The 18220-nt window shown below is 34.8% G+C and overlaps 1 protein-coding gene across 5 annotated transcripts in view; it reads left to right on the top strand.

The window, feature by feature from the left end:
• Positions 1–18220, top strand: part of Prp40 (pre-mRNA processing factor 40) — a 406566-nt gene that overhangs the window by 208059 nt on the left and 180287 nt on the right. The window lies entirely within an intron of this gene.

The following is an 18220-nucleotide window of genomic DNA, read 5'->3' as shown; positions in this document are numbered from 1 at the left end:
TCTATGTTCTTGCAAAGTCTTCCCATGACTTTTGTTTAGCTAGTTTTATACAGTGTTTAGCTGTCTCATATATCGTACTTCTAAATTTTGACCATCTTTGTTCACTTTCTTCTGTATTGCTGAGTATATTGTCTTCTGTTTTACTACATTATCTAATTTTTTCCTAATTTCTGAGTTAAAACATCATTATGTTGTCAGGTATATTCAGAGTTGTCAAGCCAACTCTGAATCTGATTGTTTTTAGATATGTTTTTTAGTTTGATCTTTAAACTAGACACAGTCTGAACCCATATCAGTACTTAGGTATGTTTTGGTGTTGGTTATATTATTTTTGTATCTATTATTTATCATTATAAAATCTGTTTATTTTCTTATAGAGTTATCGGTTTGTGCAAGTATAGAGTCTGTGCTTAGGATGTTGAAAGAAAGTATTCATTATGCATATCAATCTCTTGCCTCTTTCATTTCTTTCACTCAGTCCAAATTTTCCAACTGGATTTTCTCCTCCTTCACCAACCTTTTCATTCAAGTCATCCATCACTATAAGTATCTTATTTAATTTAACATATTCTACAGATTTTTGTGAGTTATAAAAATCTTCTATTTCTTCATCATTGTGAGTCATCGTGAGGGTGTAAACCTGAATAATTACTATGATAAAAGGCTTTGCAGCTAATTTAATAAGTATAATTCTTTCATTTATAGGTCACAGCCTCATTACAGATTTAAAGATGCCTTTCTTAATCATAAATTCCACTCCACCAGAATATACAAATGTAAAGCCATATTTATCTAGTTTTCCTGAGTTAGGCCATCTGGTTTCACTAATTCCCATCACATCAACATTAAGTCTTTTCATTTCCTGTATAAAATTGTCAAAATTTCCTAGTTTATATAATATTCTCATATTCCAAGTTCCAGTTTTCAAGACTTTCTTGTTTTCAAACATTTTCTTGAATAATTATTCATGTAAAATATACATTACTTTGATTAATTATTGATAAAATATATTTTTGTGATGTATGTTTGCATTGTAAAATATAATATGGAAGTGGTCAGGATTTAATGAATATAGAAGTACTTAGAGATGTAGTGTTTGTAATTGAATGTAGGCTAGTTTACATATTGACATTGTGACAGATCATTTCCTGCATTGAAAATAATTTCTTCAGTATGTGAAGGATTTTTTAGATGCATAGCAGAAGAAAATACTGAAGAAAAGTGAAAATAATAATATTCCAATTAAGTTTTTAGAAGATATTTACCTTTGAACAAAGGCACATGTGGACAGTGATATCAGCAAGCATAGTGTGAATAATGCAGATGTGTTCGACCCAATATGAAAAACCTGGTGCATTGTTTCTTTGGTTAGCAAATGAGAATGCTACAAAAATAATAATTGGGGAGCTGAGAGAGAGGGAGATGGGAAAATTTGAAGTTCTGGACTCAAATGGATCCAGAATTTCCATAAATTTAATTAATAAATGGTCTCCAGTTTTTTTTTAAGAAGTGCACAGACATACAGTCTGTGCAATCAGGAATGTATCAAATGCCATCTGTTAATGGCATTTGATATATGTTAATATTTTCAAGGTACTTCTTGTAGGAATTTGTTCACTTGAATTAAAGGAACACTTGATGTTTCTACTATTGTAGAAGATTGGAACTGAAGAAACTGAACTAATATCAGTATTTCCATTATGCTCTGCAGAGACTCATATGCATTCATTTTGATTGGAAGCATTATTTCTGTTTGAATATTCTCTCTTTTGTTGAAAGTGGAATGGATGACTAATTAACTATACATTGATTTAGTACAATGATCGATACAATCACTACTCTGCCAGTAAAGGGTACTATGTAGTAAGATTTATTTAGGGTGCAGTTGATAGCTTACTGTGATAAATAAATTAAAGATGCCAAGAAATTATATTCTTGGTTTAATCCTTTATTGAAATGTAAGCAAACAAAGTTTGTGTGTGAAGTAACTTCACGTTTGTGTTACTTGTATATAGATGTTAATGACTTCACATTACTTGTCTTAGTAAATATTTAAAGTATTTAGCGATCTACCGTACATATCCTTATGGATATGTACGCTATATCACCCGAAGCGCATGTGTCATAAGTTCAATTCTAGTCACCAACTAGAGGAACTTTTACTAAGCCTTTGCTGTTTGGGATACTAAGGCAAGTAATGTGAAGTTACTTCACATGCAAACTTTGTTTACTTACACTTGGATAAAGGATTAAACCAAGAATATCATTTCTTGGCATTTTTAATTTATAGCATAACCAAGTGAAAAAACTTTCAACAAGATTACTCTGATGTTTGATCTTGGGCCTATATATTTGTCATTATGGGTTTGTTAATTTTTAGTTCAGCCCATCCATCTTTATTAGTTTTTGCATTGTAAATTGAAAGTGCGTGAGAGTGACTTAATATGTTAATTCACAATATAATGACTTATCTTTATATGTTTACTAGCTGTATATATAATTACTGTAAATAATATTCTAAAATTATTTTTAGATGTCTTCTCCTCCTCCTAGCCCTTTTTATTACCATATATGGTTATAGGCCTCCCACATTTGCCTCTTTCTTTCTCTTTTGAAGGCTTCCTGATGCCAACATTCTCCATCCATCTCCACTAGGTCATCCTTCCATCCTCTCTCTGGTTGCCCAGGCATTTGTCTTCCTTCATATGGATGCCACTTTGTTCAGTTGTGCAGTATGTCCTGCCCATCTTCATTTTAATTTTAAAATCTCTTCCTCTATGTCCAACACTTCTGTTTCTTATCTCCATTCCTTATTTTGTCTTGCAGTTTGATGGTTAGTATAGCACTTTCTATTCTGCCCTCAGTTTTTCTCATTTTATCCAGTATTTATTTGGTTATTGGCCATTTCTCTGATCTGTATATCATAATTGGGATGATGCATTGATTGAAAAGTTTGGCTCTATTTCTGGTTTTATGTTTATTCATACACAAGAATTTTGTCACTGTGTCAAAAGTCATCCAACCCAGCTGAATTCTCCTTTTTATTTCTTCATAAATGCTCCTTTTTCCCAATGCAAATGTTCTACCAAGGTATACATATTCTTGTACTTGCTCTATTTTGTTACTGTCTTGTTATTTGTTCTTATGTTATCTGGTTTCCTTCAATTATTTGTCATTATTTTAGTTTTTTCATAGTTTATATATAATTCCACTATATTTGATACTGTTTATTAATTAATTTATCATTTCTTCTAGTTCTCTTTTGTTTGCTATTACTACAATATTATCATCAACGATTAATATTAATCTCTTTGTCACTCCAGTCTAATTCACACAGAGCATATCTAATTCTGCATTGAATAATTTGGGTGAAATACTATCTCCTTGGCATACTCCTTTATTTATGGAATGGGCTACTGTGTTCATTTATAAGGATACTATCAGTTGCTTTTTTATATTTTGTCTATTAGCTGTATATAATTTTGACTTCCTCATTGCTATTGGGATTGCTTGTTTTTCAACTGAATTGAAGGTCCCCCCCCCCCAATCTATAAAACCCAGGTACAATGGTAAGTTGTGTTCTCTGCATTTTTCTCTTAGCTGATTCAATGTCTGCAGATGGTCAATTGTGCTAAAATGCTTTTCTGAATTTGGCTTGTTCATCAGGCTGAGCTTCGTCCATTGATCTGGTGATTCTGTTTATTATTTTTATAAGCAGTTTATATACTTGTGACAGCATGCTTATAGATCTGGGATTTTCTATCTTTTTTTTCTTATCCTTTTTGAATAAGAGTGAGTATCATCATAGCATTATTCAGCTGTTTGGTGCATCTTTCTGTTTTAGGCATTTGTTAAATAGATTTTTTAGTTCTTCTGTTAATATTTCTTCTGCTGCTTTTATCATTTCTATTGTAATTCCTTCTTCTCCTGGCTTTATTATTTTTCGTGTATTTTATTGCTTATTCAATTCAAAATTTTGTATTTTATAATACTTTCTTCACGTTCTTCTGGGTACCACGTTTTTTTTTTTTTATGTTGAGCACATACACAAGAGATTGGTTAATCACCCTATTGTAAGTTAGTACTGTGTATGGGTAGTGGATCGAGAAAGGAGAAATTTGTTTACCTTTCATTTAAAAGCCTGTATATTGTATTCCTTGGGCTTAGTTAGGACATAAGGATGAAGACTGTTCCACAATATAGCAGTAGCAGGGATGAAGGAAGGAGAAAAGAAACTTGTTCTGTGGGTTTCAAGGTGTACTGTGATGGAATGTTGGGTGACAGCTGCATGTGTTCCAATGACATTGTACTGAATGGGGGAATTATTGATGCTTTTTACTATTCATGCTATTACACCTGTGCAAAAGTGGAAGAAGTGAGTTGGTTTATTAATCTAATTTCTCTCCTGTGTACTGAGTCAAGGGAGCTCTTAGGGGCCCCACTCCAGATGTGAGGGTAGTATTCAATAGCCGGGCAGATTTGTGATTTGTATAAGGTTAACAGCTGTTCAGAGGTGAAGTAACGTCTTGAGGGAAAGAGAAATCCTAACTTTTTAGAAGCTGAGGAGGCAATGGTTGTGATGTGTTTATGCCAGGAGAGGCTGGATGTCAGGATGATTTTAAGAAGAGAAATCTCATCTTGTCTGGAAATTTGAGTGCTGTCAAAAGCAATACTGGGAGAAAATGGTTATTTTTTTGTGAGAAATAAATAAGACAGAATTGGGTTTTGCTAACATTGAAATTGACGAGGCTATCTGAACCTCCATTGGAGAAGGATGGCTTGGAGATCAGAATTGAGGGCAGTGGTGGTTGATGTTCTGTAGGTTGAGGAGATTAGTGTAAATTAAGGTTTATCAAATGAAAAGGAGGATTTTTTTGGCAGTTTTTTTTCACTTGGTTGGACTATAAATTATATATTTAGTTTAATCCTTTATCCAACTATAAATTATATATTTAGTTTAATCCTTTATCTACTTGGATGAAGGATTAAACTAAATATATAACGAAAAGGAGGAGTGCAATGTGCTGTAATCTGCAAAACTGCTTATTGGATTGGAGGTCAACAGAAGTAGATCATTGTTATACAGAAGGAAGAGAGTTGGCGAGAGAACAGAACCTTGTGGAATCCATGCATTAGTTGAATAGTGAGAAGATAAGGAACCATCCACCATCACTCATAGTGTCCGTCCAGACAATCCAGCTGCAGAAGTCCTGAGACAGACAGACCAAATGATGGTAACTTGTTTAGTGAGCCTTTGTGCTAGACTTGGTTGAAAGCTTTGGAGATATCAAGTGCAGCTACTTGAGATTCATCAAACTTCTCCATGGCATTTTTTCAGAGATGGGTGATACATGTGAGTAGATCTCCTGTTGATCAACAGCGATGGAATCCATACTGGTGTTCATCTATTAGCCAGTTGTCTTCGAGATAGTGTAGGAGTTGGGAATTGATGGTTCTCTCCATCACTTTAGAGAGGACTGAGGTGAGTGAGATAGGGAGTAGTTTGATGGCAGTGATTTGTCACCCATCTTGAGAATAGGTTGAACATAGGCCAATTTCTAGTAGGAGTAATAGATACCAGTGGAGTAATAGAGTATATTCAGGTGACACCAACCTTCAGCACAATTGGAGGTATGCCCTCCAATTGTGCCGAAGGCAGGAGACAAAAAAGTCTCCTGGCTGAAGGGCCAGGAGACTTTTTTGTATTTAATTTGGACAATATTTTTCTGATGGAAGGATATAGGGGCATTGCATATTGTGCATGTAGAATGGTTGCAGGCATTTACTGTGATCAGTTATGCTGTATTTGAGACAAAGTGTGAAACCAGGAGATTGGCTTTTCCTTGGGGGTGATGATGATGATGCAGTAGAGCCATCTGGGTGTTATTGAGGTGGGAATAGTGGTGGGCAAAAGTTATAACCAATTTCTTTGGCAAGAGATGAAATGGTTTGGCTCCCATTTAGATAGGCTAAAAATTTCCTGCTTTTAGCTCTTTCAAATTCTGTTTTGGAAGCATTGATAGCTTTCTTGCATCTACTATGGGCTTAAGTATAAGCACTAAAGGCAGATGAAGTTCTTGAACTAAGCCAGTTGTGGTATGCTTGATCTTTTATTTGTACAGGCACATCTTATGGAAAACAAGGGCTTAGTTAGGGGATGGCAGTTCAGAGTAGTGTTGGCAATATGTTTCCATGCCAGTAAAGATTACTTCAATGATACATTCAGTGCATATGTTTGGGTTGGTAACTAGAAACAGTAGTCCAATCATGGGAATGAGGCATAGAAATCATGGAGACTGTCCCACTTGGCACTGTTATAATTCCAAACTGCTTTTTTATGGGAGTGGCTGTGTAAGTATTGTTGCATGGGGGGGGGGGGGGGGAGATAAGCACTGGATTGTGGTCAGAATTACCTAGCGGGCCCACTATATATATATATATATATATATATATATATATATATATATATATAATGTTTTCAAAAGTGTTTATTGTGTTATACAATTCTGAAAAAAACCTTTCTACTATGCCTTTTTTATCTTTGATATCTTTTCCATTTATATCTGATAATATTAGTATTTCTTTTTTTTCCTTAGTGTGAGACTGTTTAATAATATTTCATATTTTTGTTGTTATCTGTCGTTTCTTGTATCATCATCATTTTCTTTTTATCTGCTTTAATATTTTTTCTGATTTTCTTATTTATTTCTGTAAGTTCTATTATGTTTTGTTTTCCTTCTCCAATAAATTTTTCTTTTCTCTGAGAAGTTTTTTATTTTTAACCTTTTTATCTTTTGCAATCTTATGTATGCTTTCTATGATGATTAGATTTTCCTAATCATCATAGAAATGAATGAATGTATATTATTCATTTGTAGATTTGTTTTCATTCATGTTATTTCTTTGGTTGTATAATTTTTTTGCAATAATTTTTGGTATAATTTTTTTGTTGCCTACTAAGGTATCATTATTTATCTTTACATATTTTTACATAGGCAAAGTATGGATATTAAATCTAACATTATTCCAAAGCCAAATTTATTTATTTATCATTATTATATGATGGGGAGTCCAAGGAGTTATCGAGGGAGGGCACCCACTCTACAGCTCTCCATCTCCACCACTCAATCCACCAACTACACCAAACCTCATCATTTACTAGTACTTTCACAGACAATCACAACCATCCATGCTAACAGCCTTTTGGCTGGAGAGCTGATACGTTAACCACTCGGTCAACCAGGCTGGCATTGTAGAAACTATGAAAGTTTTGTATTGAATTGCTGCTGACATTTCTGATGAATAGCCCATAAAATATTTTTGTAGAAAATGCAATCAGTAGAAAAACTGAGAAAGAGAGTGAATTTGTAAGAGATGGAATAGTAATCAACTGCTCTCTTCTGTACAGTCAAGTATTTGTACAGAACTCTTAGAGAACACCATACCAAATTCAAGAACAGTATTCGATGGCTGAATGGTTTGGCAATTTATATAGTGAAAAAAGTTCAGAAGTAATACCTAGCACAAAACATAAAACTGAATTTCTCAGATGAAGAGGAAACCACGTTTTTAATACAGTAGATGCACACTATATCAAACACTACTATAATGAATTACAGAAAAGTCCCGGTCCAAATCATCTATAACTAGTGCTATTTTAAATCACTATCATAAACAGTGAAAACTGAAAAAAACCTTCACTATAGAACTGAATTTCCTAGCAGATGACTTCACAATCAAGACACAAAGGAAATGGTGGGAAACATAACAAAAGAAAATCATGGGAAATAAAACAATGATTAAATTGAGGGAAATAAAAACAAAAGAAAATCGTTGGAAACATGACAAAGAAAATGGTGAGACAGGACAGAACATACATAAATAATTTTCAGGAACCATACATAAAGCACACAAAATGGCAACATGAAAAAGTACAAATGCAAAAAGTAATAGGAGACATGAAAAAAGAACTAGAAAAAGCATCACATAAAAATCTAGAATTAATATTTACATTTTGAAAGGTGACATTAGCTTAAATTAATGTTACTTATGTGAAATCTTCATGATGAACTTAGTTTTACAGTTAAAATTAAAAATTTTAGTAAAAAACTCAAAAATTCTAAATCAGAAATTTGGAATTTTTATGACATTTTTTACCAAAAAAAAAAAAAATCTTTAGAATTTAATAACCTTTCGTGAATGAGAGAAACATAAACTAGTCTCTCAGACACAAAATGAGCTGCCACCCAAACAAATTTTGTAACTTTTGCCTAAATTTCAAATTGAAGAAAAACAGTATATTGTGCAATAAATGTTTCTTTAATTTACAGTTCTATGAAAACAGTCAGTTTATACCAGCTGTACATCAGCAGGTCTCTGTCCAGTCATGAAGCTGAATGTGTGTATCTGTTTCAGCTTTGTATTACTTCCCCTCCCCTTTGCAAAGCTGATGTGGGATGACTAATGTTCATCATTTCTGTGTTCTCTTCCTCTTTGTAATTGGAGGTGACCAAGCTAAGTGACCACTGAAGTTTTCAGGATTTTTTTTTATATTATAGACTGCACATATTTAGTTTGAAGATTTCAGGTGAGTGATATGAATTTAAGCAACATTTCAAAGTTTTTAACATTAATTCTGGATTTTCATCTCTATAATTTCATACTATTCTAATTCTTTCCTTTGTTTTCCATTATTGTTTGCATTTGTACTTTTTTCCTGTCATTTTGTGTTTTATGTATACCCCCTGCCAATCATTTGTGTTTTTTTTTTCTTTTTTTTTTTTGTGATTTTATTTGTTATTGCTTCTATGATTTCTTTTATTTCTCATGGTTTCCTTTCTTTTGTTTTTCTCACTTCTATAGTGTTATTTCCCATAATTTCTCATGATTTCTTTTGTTTTATTATTGGCAATTTTACTGTGTTCTATTTCCTGTAATTTCTTTTATTCTATTTCTCGTGATTTTCTTTGTTCTGTTTCCATCAGTTTCTGTTGTTTTTATTTCTTGAGAATGGAATATGTGGGTTAGTATTTTACCCTAAATTCAGTATAGCAAACCCTGTTGTAAGGAGCTACTGTCCGACTGCAGATCCGAGACCCTAGTCTGGAAACTTGCCAAGAAGAGTCAATTCATGTTGAAGCGGAAAAAGAAATAAGCTGATGTACAAATTGGTCACCAACATGCATTATCACGTGCTTTATACATAAAATTTTCCAACTGTTATACAAGCAAAATAGTTATCACTTTAAAAACTACAATGTTCATAAAAGAAAAGTTCATTTTCTGACATGTAATAATTAAAAAACTCATCCCACAAGACGAATTGATTACCTATTATCGGAATGGATTCTCCTTCTCACATGCAGAAGTGTCGAATGGTCTTGTATCTGTGGGCGTACAGTATGTCTCTGGTCTCTAGGGAGTTCACTGTAGCAATCATCTACTGTATGTTCATGTCAAGAAAGATTAAGGGTAATAAGAAAGTTATCTTAAGAAGTGAAATCTCATCTTGTCCAAAAATTTAGATGTTGTCGAAAGTAGGACTAAAAGAAAAGCATTGTTCTGTGAGAAATAACACAAGATTGAGATTTACTAGTACTTTTATTAATAAGTTTTTCAGAACTTCTTTAAAGAATGGCTTGGAGATCAGAATTTGGTTTGAAGTTTATATTCTGGAAATTTTTTGGTTTGTTTAGAAGAACAAGTATTTGTCAAACGAGAAAGTAGTGCATTGTGTGCAGTCATCATCATAAACTGTAGACTGAATTTGCCCTCATCTGGTAAAGGTCACTGATATGCAAAAGGAAGAAAGTAGGCACAAGAACAGATCTATCCATCAACACATGTGATGTGCAACGTTCAGACAGAAAGCTGGCAACCCGGTTGCAGAATTTAGAGACAGACCATATTATTGGAGTTTATAAACCTACTCCAATGCCTTAGAAATATTAAAAGCAAAACACTTGAGATTCCCCATACTTTTAATGACATAAGTAAGATTATCACCTCTCTATTGATCGACAGTCATTTATTCCATACTGACAAATAACTTTTATGGTAGTGCATAGAAATTAAGGGTTAATGGTTTTATGAGAGTCCTGAGAAAGATTAGAGGTGTGAACAGATGGCATCAATCGCAATATCATATTAAAAATGAGGATATTAGGAAAGAAATTGACATTGTCTGCATCCAGGAATGCATTAGCAGAGCTAATCTCAGGTGGTATGGTCACTTAAACAGAATGGGTGAAGAAAGATTAGCAAAACAAGTGTTCTCTGCCAGATTGGCAGGAAAACGACCCAGAGGAAGACCAAAATATAGGTGGAGTGATACGGTACAATGTGCCTTAGACAATAGAAATATAAGATCTGATAATGATAATATTTGGAGTCTTGACAAGTAACAGACTGATTTGGAGGAAAATTGTAGATAGGAAGTTAGTAATGATGTAAATTTTTCATGTAGTACTATCATATCCTGTACACCCCTTGAGGGTACATGTCAGGAATTTGATGATGATGATTTTCTCTATTAGTTTAGGAGGAATTGAAGTGAGAAAAATCAGTAATTTACTGATAATATGGTGTGGCAATAATTTTTTTTTTTTTTTTTTTTTTTTTTTTTTTTTTTTTTTTGTCACATGCTTAGAAATGAAATGAGTATTGGCTAATTTCCAGATGAAAAATTGAATATAAGGATAAAAAAGACAATGTGGAAGAGAACAAATTTAAGGAGTTTTATCAAAAGCAATGGCACAATATGAGAATGCAAGAATTCCATTTGGACACAATGCAAAGTCCTTGCTTTTAAATCCTTTCAAAATCAGCTTTGGATGTGTTGATAATAGCTTTACAGCTAAATGAGGAAAGAAGATGGAGATTTTGGTGAAAGTCAATTGTGATATATTCAATCTTTCTGTTTGGTAAAATCTTAGCATACTTTGTGGAGAACCAGTACTTAGATTATTATTAGCATCTAACTTACATGGAGTGGAGATTCATCATGGGAGTACACACTATTGCACATAATGCTCATCCAACCATGCCCTAAACTAATTCAATGTGTCTATATTCACAACACACTCAGGCAGTGCATTCCACTCACTAACCACTCTCCATGCAAAGAACCTTCTCCTGACTCCTCTGCACACACACACACACATACACTCTTATACAATTTTAAGGATGGCCTCTTGTTCTAATCCCCCCCCCTCCCATTCTACGAAAAATCTCTTCTGTCAAATTGATACCCCCCCCCCACTAGCTTTTGTCTTAATCATACCCCCCCCCCACCCAATCACCTCATATTAATGAGGCTTTGCAATTTACTTTCACTCCATCTGTCCTCATACTCCGCATTCCAAAGACCACTGGCCACCTTTGTGAATCTTCTCTGGACTCTTTCTAACATATCCTCATCTCCCTGAAAACCTGGCGATCAAATCTATGCACAATAATCCATGAAGCCTGATCAAGGCCTTACACAAGGCATCATAACTGCATGTCAGGGTCCTCTGCAAAAGTTCCATTATCTGATATGACATCTTCACAACTTTTGCAATGTGGCCCCTGAATTTCAGGTCCTTGTCCACTACCACCATTCCCAGATCTCTCATCTTCTCTACCTCCTTTAAAGTTTCCCCACCAAGTGTATACTTGTATCCCATTGCTGCTTTGCAAATTTCAAAACCTTACACTTTGCAACATTGAACTGACACTTATCAGCTCGTTCATACAATCTATTCAAGTCTTCCTGTAAGGAGGCCATTACATCGTCTTGACTCTGCATTGCTCTCCCCAATTTTGCATCATCTGCAAACAGCAGCATATTACTAGTTAAACCCATCGCAATATCATTAATATATTGAACAACAACGGTTTCCAAAACTGACCCCTGCGGCACACCATTAGTGAGTGACCTTCCTCTTTTGGGATACTGCACCGCTACACAACTTTTTGATACCTATCTGACAGCCAGTCACTGATCCAACTCAGAAGTTTGAATTAATTTATTTATTTCAATTTATTTAATAGCTTGTTGTGTGACAGTCTATCAAAAGCTTTTATCTGACAGCCAGTCACTGATCCAACTCAGAAGTTTGAATTAATTTATTTATTTCAATTTATTTAATAGCTTGTTGTGTGACAGTCTATCAAAAGCTTTTGCAAAATCCACTGGAGACAATCAACCCATTTCTGTATCCTACTGCTCTCCAATCTCTCTCTCTCACACAGATTGTCCTATAATTTGAAACCACAGCCATATCACCACCTTTATGCAGTGGAACAATTTTACCTTCTTTCTACTCCTTGTAAAAGAAGATAAAATCTCCAGCGGCACAGGTTCACGTTGTAAGACTTATTAGATAGACATGCCAATGCTACTACCAATTCCCTGGAACATTCCCTTAAGATGCGTGGTGATATGCCATCAAATCCTATCGCCTTATTGGCATCAAGGTTATTTATTTCCTCTTATACCATCTGCTCACTCAAAATTAACCCATCCTCTGCTATGTCCTCTACACCTAAGTTGCTCATAATTTCACCCTGATGAGGATGAAACACTCTTACAAATTGATCACTGAATACCTCAACAATGTCTTCTGTACAGTTACCATTCTACTATTTTAATTTGTTGACATTATCTTACCATTATCATTCTTCCTTCTACTTGCCACATATCTAAAAAAAAACTCTCTAGGATTTTTTTCTTTGCCTGATTTGCCAATTTCTGCTGATAATTGCTTTCGCTTTCCTTTCTGAGTCACTCTCCTGGCTTATTCTTTATACTCTTCATGTAACTGATTATTACCATTATTTTTCTTGTACTACTTCCAAAGTACCTTCTTCCAGATTTTATTATTGAGTCTCTCATTCATCCATTTTACACCTGTCTTATTCATCATTTTGGCCTTCAGAATATATTCACACATTGATGATGTTATGTATTTCTTTGTCAGTTCCCAAGCAGCATCTATTTCCTTACCGCTCAACTCTTCATTCCATTCTATACTCCAAGCTGTCTCTAAAGCTTGTTATAATCACCAGCCTTGTACTTCTACATATATCCTTTCCTCACAGAAGGTCTGCATATGGCTAGCCACAACCCAGGTGATCACTTCATGATCACTCTCACCAACTGGAAGGAAGTGCGAAACCCTACTCACAATTATATCCTCTGATGAAATGATCAGATCTAAAACTCTCGATCCTCGCATGTCCTCCTTTATATGTTGCCTGAGATAGTTATCTCTCAAAAACTTGAGAAATTCATTTTCTTTATTCCCAAATGCTGTCTCTTCATTCCAATCTATACTGCCATAATTCAAGTTGCTCATGATAATTACCCTTCTTTTTTTTTTTCACTAATCCAAGTTGTTTATATGTTTCTTCATCCCCACCCTCCACATTACCTGGACAATAGCCACATCCAATTAAATATGTCTTCCTGTTGACCTTCACTTTACACCACACTGCCTCATAACCATTGCCACTATTTCCCTCTTTCGTGTCTATTTTATGTGGATATTATTCCCCTGCTATCATCAGTAGCACTCCTCCTTCCTTCTTGTGCTTTCTCTCCTCTCAAAAATACTGTATCCTTCCATTTTTATTCCCATTAGGATATCATCTTCATTTAGCTATGTTTCACTTATTCCAATGATTTTGGAGTGAATAAACTCAATCAGTGAAACAATTTCATCTCCCTTATTTCTGATACTTCTGGCATTTGTCAACAAACACAGCAGTTCATATTCAGGTATATAACCAGTCCTATCCAAGCCACTCATTGGTTGTGATTTCCTCACTGCGTATACCCTTGCCGAATCACCTTTATCACCACTTACTACATATATCCGTTCAGTCTCAACTTCCCCTTCCACATTGCAATATTCTGCATCTCCATATTCCCTGCTACTTTCAGCATTCTCTCTCTCTCACTCTATGTCATATCTCCCCACCCACCCGTTTCCCTCTTCCTCTTGCATTCCCATTCTCTCTTCATCTCTCACGCTACTACTGTTTCCACTGCCAGGCACTTGTGCCACTTCAATACCACTCTCCTGATCTTTCACTTCATCTCTTCTAGATAAGGGATAAGAATTTAAAATGGAATGGGGAATGAACATTTCCATTCCAGTAAGAATTAGTTCAGGGTAGATTTCAGATCAGAGGACTTGAAAACAACAGCCCAATCAAACATCTAAATAAATGAAGCATAGAAGTCACTGATTTTTCTATTTGGCTTTCTTACAATGTGAGAAAACATGATGCAAGTGGCTATGTGAATGTTTCTTTGTGAGAGAAGAAATCAACCTGAGATTGTGGCCTGAATTGCTTGTGGGGACAAACAAAAACAATTAGAGTATACTTATGCAGAGTTATGAATAGAGATCTACATTGCTTTGAGAGTAGTTATGGTTATCTTGTAGGCATTAGAATAACTTGTGTAAGATCATTGGTTATAGCATATGCTTGGTATCTGTACCTGCTGGATGGGTGTAGTGGGAAAAGGAAAGTCAGTTGGAATTGTAAAAATTAAAATTTCCAACAAAATGACTTCACTCTTAGGAAAGTTGGACTGGAAAAAATCAAAATAATACAGAAAAAAAAATCAAAAAGTTCAGAATGGTTGGCAGCATTAGAAGAGCAATAGAGACAGTAACTGAATTAGATAGAATGGGGCAGATAGATTTCTAGCCCAAGAAGATCAAAAATAGGTGATTCTAAGTTGGAAACTCTGTGACGTGGTATATCAGAGTGAAAAACACATGCACATGTCACTTTTGAGATGTCAAGAGTCAAATAGTGTGCAATTGATAAAGCTTTGTTGACCAAAGTGAAATATTGGCTTGGTAATCTAATTAGCTAAATAAATTAAGTTAATTATTCATCTGTCCATCTATTCATTGGGCATCATCAGATGCTATATGTTCTCTCTCTCTCTCTCTCTCTGTTGCTCACCAGGTGTCCTGCTGGATGCTTTTCTGGAAGCTTCAACTCTCTGAAGATCAGTCACTTTAGATCCACCATCCATTCACCTCATTGAGAACCTACCTCTTCCTCTTTTTCCAGGAACTTTACCTTCTATTCTTTTATTAAGTTAATTGTTAGCATCCCAGAGATGGAAAGAGAGCTACAGGAAGACCAAAGAGATGTTGGGAGGATGAGATGGCTGGAACTCAGTAATATAGAAAAGTTTAAGAAAGAGCTGAATGCCAGACTTTGAGGGAGGCCTTTATTTATCAGAGGACAAAAAATGGCTTATGAAGAATTATTAGCTTTAGATGTCTGCGTTTTTTCACTAAATACCAACATGAGTGATAATCAATGTCCAAGTATCCATACCAGGTTAGAGAGGATGGAGTAATGCTTGAAGAAGCTGAAATTTGAATTTTCTCTTTAGAAAAGTAGGTGGTTTTGCAGAGATGAAAATGAACATAATTGAAACTAAGAACATGTACGAAGAGAAATTCTGGAAGGTTTTGGGAGATTTGCTTCTGGCTGTATGTAATCTCGTTGTTGACTTTTATTGTTGTTGTTAAAGTTGGAGAGGGACATGGAATACATAGTAATGAATTCTTTACATAGTAATATGCACTACTAGGATTCCTTCCAGGGACACATGATAGACTGGTGGTGATACAATTATTTGCTAGCTGACCTGGAATTGTAAAGTATTATCATTGCAGTATTTTGAAGAACTTGAATCTTTCATGTACCATTTCCAGATATACATAACTCAAGTTCCTTGGTATGCTCATGATTTCTTTTCACGCTGTCTTAAAGTAAATATCTGCTTCTCAACCTCTGTTTGACCTTACTCTTACTTGTGTTTTTCTTTAATTACTTAAGAGACACTTTAATTATAGTCACTGAAGTAGGCTTACATAAATCTTAGCAGGGAAGAAATATCTCTGAAATAATTATTTCCCTCTTTTTTTATAGACTGGTACTATCACAGCTCTACTACGTCAAAAATAATTCAACTTTCTGACCAGTACTTCTGAATTATGCAGCGTAATCATTTATACTTCAATATTTGTGCATTTTTTATTTCTGTCAACTTTTCTACTGCTTCTGACTGCACTACAGAAAGTTTTCTGTCACTCCTCTCTTGCTGCAAATTTTATCCTAATTCTTTTCATAATGATACAAAATGAATAACGGAAAAAACTCACGTAGAAAGATTATTTAATAGTATAATTTTCGCCTGTGTGTCACAGGCATCTTCAGTACATTAAGCTCAAAATTAAACACTAACTGACAATTCCAAAAAGCGCCACCTAAGTAGCTGGTGTAAGATAACTAAAAAGGTCAATAACTTTCCTAAAAAAAAAAAAAAAAAGTTAGGAAAGATTAGCTGATTTGTAAAGTACTATCTCCCATAATGGGGATAGACGTAAGCCGTCGGATCTGTTTAAGTTAGGAGAATGAAGTAGAGTTTCACATGGTTCTTTATAAAGGCGTTCCATGAGAAACTGACTTTTGTGAAGAACTCTTGTCTTTCTCCAATGAACTCTGTGTCTAGTGAAGATGGCATGTTCAGAAAGTCCAGACTTTTCAGGTTTAAAGTATTCAATATAAGATTGGTGTTCTTCTAGCCGAATAGAGGCAGATCTTCCCGTTTGTCCGAAATAAGATAATCCACAAGAGCACGGAATCTGGTAGACACCTGGTAGATTCCGTGCTCTTGTGGATCACTGTCTTCAAAACGAACATTTTGTAGAGTTCTTTATTTACGCGTGGACGGAAGTCGTCATCACTTGAAATCTCTTGGATTTCAGGTGACGATGATTTCATTTATATAATTCTTATTGTATACTTTGCCTGGTTTAATTATTAAGAAGTCAGTAATAAGACCTTGCTTACCACTATGCTGCAATTTTTTATTAAGTTCATAATATGGAGCTAAACAAATATCCAATTGTCTCGTGAATTTTCCGGAGCCCTCAGTTCTGGGGTCATTATCCGTAAAATAGCTTACTAACTTTCTTGCCAAGTCCAATCCTTCTGTTGATTTCTTTAAACTGAATTTTTTAATGGATTCATCAAAATCAGAATCTTCGACAGAACTTTCCCCCCCATTTGGCTCGACGTCATCTATTAATTGTACCAGTTCCTCCTCATTTAAATCTATTTCCCCATCAATTAATTCACTAATTTCGTTTTCATTCATATCGCAAAAGCCCTCTATGTGGCCATTACTATAAAAATAATTTTTTTTACATAAAAAAAAGCATTACATATTGTATTTCTCAGAAGAAAATGAAGTGCTCAGCTTCAGAGGATCAGCACACTTATGATTTTTAATGCGCTTTCCTGGCAGAAAATGAAGACAACTTTCAATAATAATTAACACTTTATATGGTAAACAATTTTGTCATGCTGTGCCATCATTTTTTATTTTGGTTTAACCAATAAGAATACAATTTGGTCGGCTACATCCCAAATTGCCAGCACATCCTCGTTCGTTCAGTATCCAAGTAGATACCCAACAGGGTGCACCACGAGAAGGTGAGGATTGGACATTAGGTCAGAAGCCCTAGTCGGTTCTCCGCATTCCTTTAAAGGCTATGTGCAGGTCTCCTCTCAGTTATACAGCTTTAACCCTTAAGCAAAGGCTTGAAATGTGGAAAGGCAGTAGGAATAGATGATATTCGACCAGAAATGCTGAAGTATGGTGGTATAAAAGTCTTACAGTGGCTGCACTGCATAGTTCAGAATGCCTGGACAGAGGGACGAATTCCTGACGATTGAAGTAGAGCTCTCATAGTACCCATATATAAAAAGGGAAATAAAACAATGTGAGAATTACAGAGGTATTTCCCTCCTGAGTGTTCCTGGTAAGATATATGCAAGTATACTTGAGAAACGGTTGAGAAGAATTGGGGAACAAAAGCTTGGCGAAGAACAAGCTGGATTCAGGTCAAATAGAGGCTGTCAGGATCAGAAATTCACTTTATGACAAATAGTTGAGAAATCATGGGAATATAACAAAGATCTGTATTTAAGTTTTGTCTATTTGGAAAAGTCATATGACAAGGTGCCAAGAGAGAGAAGCTATTCAATACGCTGTTCAATTATATGGTGTCAATGGGGCATTATATCAAGCAATACTTAGTCTTTATTTGAGTTGTAAGTCAGCAGTTAGAATTGAAGTAAGTACAGGAAGATGGTTTAATGTTAAATCTGGTGTGAGACAAGGATGTATGTT

Source organism: Typopeltis vanoorti, chromosome 6, assembly GCF_054136105.1.
Source record: "Typopeltis vanoorti isolate ZY-2024b chromosome 6, IOZ_Tvanoo_1.0, whole genome shotgun sequence".
Classification (NCBI taxonomy): domain Eukaryota; kingdom Metazoa; phylum Arthropoda; class Arachnida; order Uropygi; family Thelyphonidae; genus Typopeltis; species Typopeltis vanoorti.
This window is presented reverse-complemented; position numbering and strand designations above follow the sequence as displayed.